A 10,092-nucleotide genomic window follows, 5' to 3' on the forward strand; every position below is an offset into this window, starting at 1 on the left:
CAGTTCACCATGCGTGCCATGGTGGACACCCACAGAAGGTTCATGGACCTCTCAGTCGTGTACACCAACGACCCGGTCTGGGCGGAGCACTCCATCCACATCATGGAGCTGTTGCTTGCCAAGGAGAAGTACAAGGTGGTCGGGTTCGATCTCGAGTACACCCGCGCTCATGCCAGGTCTCGTCCCAAGGTCACCGTTGCCCAGATGTGCGTGCGCCACCACGTCCTTTTCTACCACTACTGCCTGGCCACAAGGCCTTGCGAGCGTTTCGCCAGGTTTGTCAAAAGCTCCCACTACATGTTCGCTACGGTGGACATCACCAACAATGTAAAGGCACTCGAGAATTCGGGCATCGCCTGACAGAATCTTATCGACATCCAGGGCCAATACAAGATCAGGGGCAGCAAGGAGCATGAGAAGGACTCACTGGTTCGCCTTGCCGAGGCCATCATCGACCCCTAATACAAAGACATGAAGGATTCGTGCAACAAGGACAAGCATGCCTAGCACTCGGTGAGGGAGTCCTGGATTAGGGGGTCTCCGGACAGCCGGACTATATCCTTTGGCCGAACTGTTGGACTATGAAGATACAAGATTGAAGACTTCATCCTGTGTCCGTATGGGACTCTACTTGGCGTGGAAGGCAAGCTAGGCGATACGGATATGTATATCTCCTCCTTTGTAACCGACCTTGTGTAACCCTAGCCCCCTCCGATGTCTATATAAACCGGAGGATTTTAGTCCGTAGGACAACAGACAATTATACCATAGGCTAGCTTCTAGGGTTTAGCCTCTCTGATCTCATGGTAGATCAACTCTTGTAATACTCATATCATCAAGAATAAAAAGCGGGACGTAGGATTTTACCTCCATCAAGAGGGCCCGAACCTGGGTAAACATTGTGTCCCCTGCCTCCGGTTCCATCCGCCTCAGACGCATAGTTCGGGACCCCCTACCCTAGATCCGCCGGTTTTGACACCGACATTGGTGCTTTCATTGAGAGTTCCACTGTGTCATCACCATAAGGCTTGATGGCTCCTTCGATCATCGCTAGCGATGCGGTCCAGGGTGAGGCTTTCCTCCCCGGACAGATCTTCATATTCGGCGGCTTTGCACTGCGGGCCAATTCGCTTGGCCATCTGGAGGAGATTGAGAGCTACGCCCCTGGCCATCAGGTCAGATTTGGAAACTTGAACTACATGGCCGATATCCACGGAGACTTGATCTTCGACGGATTCGAGCCCATGCCAGACGCGCCGCGCAGTCACGACGAGCAAGACGTAACTCTACCGTCGGACAGTGTTCGGGAGATCGCATCCGTAGCTACTCCGGCCTTTAATCCGGAGCAAGTCGCGCCATCTGAGAGCGGAGGGATGGACCCCGCCATGGAGGCCGCACTCTCAGTGGCGATAGAGCTGGATACTGACTTCACCCCGTACGAGAGCCGTGTCGCCGAACCACTGGATTTATCCCCGGCCACAGACTCCGAGCCGCCTACATCTGTGCCTGTCGAAACCGACGGGGCACTGATCATGGAGTTCACCTCCGCGGATATCTTTCAGCACTCACCTTTCAGAGATGTGCTAAATTCATTAAGGTCTCTCTCCCTGCCTGGAGAACCCTGGCCGAAGTATGTCCGGCTAGAATGGGATGCGGACGACGAAGAAATTCACTGCCCACCCACCACCCACTTAGTAGCCACTGTCGACGACTTAACCGACATGCTCGACATCGAATCCGAAGACATCAACGGTATGGATGACGATGCAGGAGACGAACAGGAACCACCGCCCACAGGGCGCTGGACCGCTACTTCATCACATGACGTATACATGGTGGACACCCCAAAGAAGCCAACGGCGATGAGATAGTGGTGGATGACACCTCCAAGAAGCAACCCAAGCGCCGACATCAGGGGCGCCGCTCTAAGTCCCGCCATAGCAAGAACAGCGATAATAATATTCCACGCGACTCTGGAAGAGACGACAACTGCACCACCCCGGTGGCAGAACATGATCAAGACGCAAACTGAAAACATAGTATGGATCCGACGTCCGAACACGATGACGCCAAAGATAAGCCTCATCAATCCCCATATAGGGAAGAAAACAGTCCAGACGAAGATGCACCCATCATCCCGGAAACACACTTGGAGCAAGAGAACCTCCGCAGAAGGCTTATTGCCATAGGGAGAAGCCTGAAGAAACAGAAGCAAAGGCTCAAGATCGCACAAAATACGCTCAACAGCAAGTGTAACAAAGTAACAATGTATAGTGGAAGTTAGCATCCAAATAGTTATCCAAAGCGCAAGCTATTACCGGAATTCGACAATGAGGCCTTAGAGCCCATACAGCTGAAAAGCGATACGGCCAACTGGCCGGATCCACCACCCTGTGAACGCGATAGAGCGGCTAACAAAGTAACGCATAAGTCAACACACGATCTACGTGAGAACTTGCGTCAAAAATCCGGCGCGACTAGATCTATCTATGGATCTAGGAGGCGCGCTACGGTACACAACCACCACCGAATACTACAACCGTCCAAACACCATGGCACATCCCAATACAGGGGTGCCGCACACCCCTTATGTTTCACTGATGAGGTGCTGGATCACGAATTCCCAGAGGGATTCAAACCGGTGAACTTAGAGGCGTACGACAGAACCACAGACCCTGGAGTCTGGGTAGAGGACTTCATCCTCCACATCCATATGGCTCGTGGAGACGATATCCATGCCATTAAATACTTGCCCCTCAAGCTTAAAGGGCCACCTAGGCACTGGCTGAAAAGCCTACCCGAAAACTCAATTGGAAGTTGGGAGGAGCTCGAGGACGCTTTTCGAGCCAATTTTCAAGGGACGTATGTCCGACCTCCGGACGCAGACGATTTAAGTCATATAATCCAACCGTCCGGAGAGTCCGCTCGAAAGCTTTGGAACAGGTTTCTCACCAAGAAGAACCAAATTGTCGACTGTCCGGACGCCGAAGCCTTAGCAGCTTTCAAACACACAGTCCGAGACGAATGGCTCGCCAGACACCTCGGTCAAGAAAAACCAAGAAAATTGGCAGCCCTAATAGGCCTCATGACCCGCTTTGTGCAGGTGAGGACAGCTGGTTGGCCCGTAGCTGCACCAGCGACCCAAGCACATCCGAAGTCAGGGATGGCAATGGTAAACCACGACGCAACAAAAACAAGCGTCGAAATAAAGACGGTAGCCTAGATAACACGGTGGTAAACGCCGGATTCAGGAGCTCTCGACCAGGTCAGCGGAAAAAGCCTTTCAAAGGCAGCAAAGAAGGACAATCTAGCCTAAACAAAATTCTTGACAAACTCTGTCAGATTCACGGCACCCCAGACAAACCTGCAAATCATACCCACAGAGAATGTTGGGTCTTCAAGTAGGCCGGTAAGCTAAACGCCGAACACAAAGGGGAAGAGACACCGAGCGAAGACGAGGATGAACCTCACCAGCAAAGTGCTGGAGGATAGAAAAAGTTCCTACCAGAGGTTAAAATAGTAAACGTGATCCAGGTGACAAAGAGGAGAAGCAATTACGCACTCCGATGCACACGCGCCATAGAGCCCGTCACCCTTAGGCCCAACCCCTGGTCGGCCTGCCCGATCACTTTCGATCGCAGGAATCACGATACACATATCCGGCGCGAAGGACTGACAGTCTTGGTGTTAGACCCAATAATAAATGGGTACCATTTCGCAAGGGTCCTCATGGACGGTGGCAGTGATCTAAATCTGATATATCTGGACACAGCCCGCAAAATGGGGATAGACCCGACACAAATAAGCCACAGTAATATTACCTTCAAGGGAGTAATACCAGGCCAAGAGGCCCACTGCACGGGCTCTCTACTACTAGAGGTGGTATTCGGTTCTCCCGATAACTTCCGGAGTGAAACGTTAACTTTTCACATCGCTCCATTCCAGAGTGGTTTTCAAGCACTACTTGGAAGGGCGGCTTTCGCTCGTTTTAACGCAATACCGCATTATGATTTTCTCAAGCTCAAGATGCCTGGTCCACGAGGCATCATTACAGTTAGTGGAAATACCAACCATTCTTTACGAACGGAAGAGGACGCGGCGGCTCTAACAGCCGCACACTAGATGGCCTCACCAACTAGGAAAAATGGCAGGTCGTCAAGACCACGAACACGGTTAGACGAGTCCGGCGTTCCATCATACATGCATGAGATTGGTTTTCGAACCCTCATAAAATGATACCAGGGGCTTCCCGCGTGTAATCAGGGCCAGCCCGGCTCAAATAGGCCTCTCTACAATTTTGATAATTCACTCTTCTTTTTGGCACGACAACTTTCACCTAAGTTCTTTCCTTTTGCAGGTGAAAATCGTGCTACACCCGTCTAGGACACGACACAACGGAGATACAGACGCAGACGTGCAGCAGGGACCCGCCCAAAGGTTTCTTTTTAGATTAAGGCCATGCGTACACCTTTTTTACTGTCTCTTGTTGCTCACATCCTCCGGATACTCCACACAGCCGAGAAGGATGTCAGTGTTATTGGCATGTGGCCACGCCAGAATTTCGCAAGTACCTGGACACATGGGGTTTCTTATAAAGGGCATTGTTTAGCCCGGTATATGTTATAAAGACCAAACACCTTAGGGAGTGGTCGGCGTCGCGAGTTTGGCCCTATATGCATCAGCTCTGAATCATGTCTTTGGTCAAATGTTGGGTTTGCCCGGCTCCCATGTTTTGGTACCTTACGTTCCATTATATCGGCTAAGGTAGCACTGGGAGAACTACTGCGATTGTGCCCTGGTTTATCTGGATGAGCTCCTAAGCAGAGAAAGCCAAAAACTAACTTTCATGATATAACGAGAGACTGGTCAACCACTCAATGACTAATTGGAATCTTCGGGATTCCTCCGCATTAACGAAGGGCCGTTTCCCGGTCATGTACGTACGCGCCCCGTATTCGGACGAGCGCAGAAGTACCAGGGGCTATATAGTAGCCCCACTGTCAAACTCATATGGCTAAGTGAAAGTGTTAAAGCAATATAGTCCGATTGCCTCGTTCGCTATGCTATCACCTCCTTAACGGACCAAGACATTGGATCAAGTGTGGATATGCATCTTTTGCGAACACCCCCGCATTATATGCATGGGGGCAGAAGCCGATGAGTGTAAACTTTCAGGTTATATACATATATACATAAACGGCTGCACAGGAGGCATCATAGTACTTTTGGGCAAAAGTATAAATATAGCCTTAATTAATTTAGAAAAACATTGTTTGTACAATGGGACTACATGTCACTGGAAAATAATATTCTTCGAGCACTGAGCCTCTATCGAACGAGCGCCTTCAAGGACTTCTTCAAAGTAGTGCTCGACAGCCACTCGGCCTATGGCCGAACCCTGTGCCACAAGAGTGGTGGCCTCCATCTCCGCCCAGTATGTTTTGACACGGGCAAGGGCCATCCGCACACCTTCTATGCACACTGATCTCTTTACAACATCGATGCGTGGCACAACATCAAGGAATTGTTGCACTAAGCTAAAGTAGCTATTCGGCCTTGGCCCTCCCGACCACAGGTGATCCACAACGGACCTCATGGCAAGTCCGGACAACCTATGGAGCTCGGCCCAACCGGTCAATCGCTCATTCAGCAGCAGCGGACGGACTGGAGCGTGAAACTGTGACCAGAACAGCTTTTCTACTTCGGGACCTTTCTGATACCTCAAATACTCGGTTGCATCAGCAGCACATGCAGCCAAATCCATGTACGCGTCCGCGGAACTCCATAGCCAGTCCAGAGGAGCATACTTCGGATCTCCGAACTTAGTCTGCAACAAGAAGGGCTTCCCAGACACGATATCTGCAGCTTGATTCAGCTCCTCCTTCGTCGCTCTAATTTTGGAGCGGGCTTCCTTGGCAGCCACCCGGGCCTTCTCCAGGTCCGTCGCCTTCGCCCGGTTTTCTTCTTCAAGAAGCTGGTAACGGTCAGCAACATCTTTTAACTCTACATCCATCTTGGCTATTTTTTCCTTGCTCTCCGAATGCGCGCCCTGTTCGGCCCTTAACTCTCCGACCGCCTTTAAAGCGGCTGCATTGCTACTCCTTGCTTGCTACTTGGCTCGGGAAAGCTCCGCCCGAAGGGTCTCCACGGTGGCAGCTCCATCTGCAGTCACAACATATTAAAGATACTGGCATCATGCTGCTCTTATTATGTGACGATCACCAGAAAAAATCACTCACCCTGTGCCTCGTCAAGCCGCTTGTTGACAAGCACGATGTCGGCATCTGCCGCATCCAGTTGCCGCTTTAGTTTGGCAAACCCATCAGTCCGGCTAGCCACCGGAGCTTCAACCACCTGCACATAAATGCGGTCTGGTTATTACTTGGGACTATGATCCTCTTTTTGCCACCGTTCTCGACGACAACCAGAGTCTCAGGGGCTACTATATGCATGGGCATACCTAATGTATGCGGTACTGTTAAAAGCATACATTATTTCACATACCTCGAAGCCTTTCAGCAGACTCATAAAAGCTTCATGCAAACCGCTTTCAGCGGATCAAATCCTTTCAATTGCCTTACCCATTATCGTATGATGCGCTTCCGAGACGGCAGCTTGCCCCAGAAGAACCTTCGGCGCGTCCGACCGCACACCGTACGGACCCTTGCTGTTGCTCTCCTTAGGAGCCAGATACTGGGGATTCCGGGCAGCCAAAGGGTTCTCCTCTGGCCCTAGTGGATCTGGAGATACCCTTCGCGACGACACTTCAAGGTCGCCCGCTTCTTGAGCTGGGGAGTCCGGGGGAGGCATTTCGCTCTCCATCATCTCTAGAAGAAGATCCCCCGAAGATGAACTCTGTCGAGAAGGGCTGCGATCCGGACTACAATTTATAAGCATCGGTTATTGTCTTCGGAAGTAAGGTAGGATATCTTCACCATTAAGTACTTTTTGATTACTTACAGCTCGGTAGAGGGTTGATCCCCGCGCGGACATTGTGTGGCAAGAATACCCTCCGAGGCAGGACCCTCTGGCGGAGATTTCTTCTCCCATTTGGAAACCTTAGTTTCCGGATCTTCAGAGGTAGTCCTCTTCCTTCCCCGGGGGGAGAGAATGTCAGATTCTTCCCCTGTGTTATCCTCCCTCACGGAGGCACTCATTCCCTCGGTTGGAATAGGTAGCGAAGGTGGCTCGCTTTCGCCCTCTTTATTCTCCCCTTCATCTTCCTTTGAGGGCGCTAGACAAGGTGCTAGCTCGAGCATCTTTTCCTGCACAGGATTGTCCAAGCCCTCAGGAAGGGGGGGCGAACACCGGATCATCTTCGCCTTTGTTATCCAATCATGGTCCAAGAGCGATTCTTCAGAATGATGTCATGATAAATAAAAGGACAGTGTGTTCGGCCATGGGATTACTTACTTGGGCAGCAGGGCGGTTGCAGCTTAGGCCCACGTCATCGATGGTGTCCGGACACTCTATTTGGGGTCTGAAGAACGATTTGTACATCTCCTTGTGTTTCATGCCGAGGAAATGCTGAATAGTGCGTGGTCCTTCCGGGTTGAATTCCCACATGCGGAGGGGTCGGCGTTTGCAAGGCTGGACTCGACGAACCAGCATAACTTGCATTACCATAACCGGATACGGCTCTGCCGTATTGGCACGTCCTTGGCTGGACCCCAGCTCAGCCCCCGGCTGATCCGTGACATCAGTTGTGGTGGGGGCCCCGAGCGAAAGGCGGGGGCAGCTACCCATTTGGCACTTCGGGGAGCTGTGATGTAAAACCACTCCTGCTGCCACAATCCGGACACCTCTGGAAAGGAACCCTTTGGCCATGGAGCGTCAGCAATTTTTCTTATTAAAGCACCTCCGCACGCTGCGTACTGCCCCTTGACCGTCTTCGGCTTCACATCAAAGGTCTTGAGCCACAGGCCGAAGTGAGGGGTAATGCGGAGGAAGGCCTCACATACGATAATGAATGACGAGATGTGAAGAAGGGAATCCGGGGCCAGATCATGAAAATCCATCCCATAATAGAACATAAGACCCCTAACAAAGGGATCCAGAGCGAGGCCTAGTCCTCGGAGGAAGTGGGAGACGAACACAACACTCTCGTTGGGTTCGGGAGTAGGGACGACCTACCCTCGGGCGGGCAGCCTATGCGAAATTTCGGCAGTCAGATATCTAGCTTCCCTCAACTTCTTGACGTCCTCCTCCGTGATGGAGGAAGGCATCCACTGGCCTTGAAGGCTGGATCCGGACATGATTGAAGGTCCGAAGCACCTGACCTGAGCTTTGGGTGTTAGAACTCGAGGCTGGGGAAGGATTTGATTGAGCGCGGGAGGGAAAAAATAAAAATCCTTGTCCCCTTTATATATCTATATGAAGTATGGTCACTGTATGGTCTATATCATTCTAGTTTATGTTGCCAAATCAAGATAGATACAATTCGAATCATATCTATTTAAGACAAAGCAGCATAGACAGAATATAAGTGTGGGAAACTACATAGCAATAACAACACTTGTAATGTGCATGGCATGAGAACATAACTATTTATTCAATTGAAACTGAAATCAATATAGAGCAAGTTACAATAGCAAACACGTTAAAGAAACAGGTTTAAAACATACCTGTTGCGCCATTGGAGTTTCAATTGCATCCATCAAATTTGAAATTAGTTGGTATGAGTAAATACAGTGATGCAAGAGCAAAGTAGTATGAACCATAGCTACGGAACCTGACCTGAGAACAATTCTTCTTCTGCTTTAAGCGTTGACTTGGGGTTCGAAGTGGTGGTCCTCGTGCTTTGGGCACTGCAGTTGCCTTACTAACTACTCGTGTTTGGGTGCTCTGTGGTGGAGACAGTGATGTGTCAACGGGAACTAGGTTACTATCTGCGGGGTTGGGGTTAGAAGGGGTGTAGCTGGTTCTCTGTCCAACTTGGTAGGGGTACAATCTGCATGAGTTTGGGTTATGTGTGGTGGGGCTGGTTCTTGGGCAAGTACAATCATGGTTCTATCTCCATCAACAGGTAGCACGATCTTTTCTAAAGACCGTGTTTTTACTCCCACAGATACTGCCATCACCCCCTCTAATTGAAATGGTTGATAAACAAGAAAAGTAATTGAATGTACAGACATTGTAAGATAGACAGGTGCAATGGATAGTAGGGAAGAAAACAGGGCATGAAATAATTCACATTTATGTTGTCTAACCAAACATAATAGCAGGACATAATTTCAAATATATGATGGCTAATTAAACAGGATAGCATGACACAATTTCGCATGTATGATGGCTAACTAAACAGGATAGAATGACATACTTCAAAATATGATGACTATGTAAACATGATGACATGATATAACTATACGATGTGTCTATTAAAGTGGTTGGCATGCCATAAATCACAAACATAACGTCGTCGATGGAAACATGATGGCATGATATAATTCACGGATAGAATGACATAATTCAAAATATGATGACTATGTGAACAGGATGAGATGATATAACTATATTATGTCTTTAGAAAATGGGTTGGCATGCCATAATTCAGATACATGCTGTCTATGTAAACATCATGGCATGATATAATTCAAATATATGATTTATATACTAAGGAAGTGAGCAGAGGGCAATCGCATATATGATGTGTCAACTAAGGAGATGGCATTCAATATCATGTATATGATGTAAAAACTAAGCATTGCAATACAACATATGCATGATATGAGTAATATAACCCTGCCAAGTTTGAGCATAAACCTCAGGGGGATAATAGGACTGGTCATCTGCCTCTGAATCCTCCTCTGAAGAGCTATCTGTAACCAGCAACATATCTGCTTCACCAGGTAGAATTGTCTGCTCTAAAGACCTTGTTTTCACTCCAGATTTCTCCATCACCAATTCAAATGGCTGATGCACAGGAAGAGTAGTTGAATATACAAACATTGTCGAAAAAAGCAATGAGAAATACAAAAAAAGGACGGCATGATATAATTCACATATATGACGCTTGGCTAAACAACATGACATTGCATAATTCACATATATAATGCCTTGCAACAAGATAGCATTGCATAATTCACATATATA

This window comes from Triticum dicoccoides, chromosome 1A (genome assembly GCF_002162155.2).
Source record: "Triticum dicoccoides isolate Atlit2015 ecotype Zavitan chromosome 1A, WEW_v2.0, whole genome shotgun sequence".
Lineage (NCBI taxonomy): Eukaryota > Viridiplantae > Streptophyta > Magnoliopsida > Poales > Poaceae > Triticum > Triticum dicoccoides.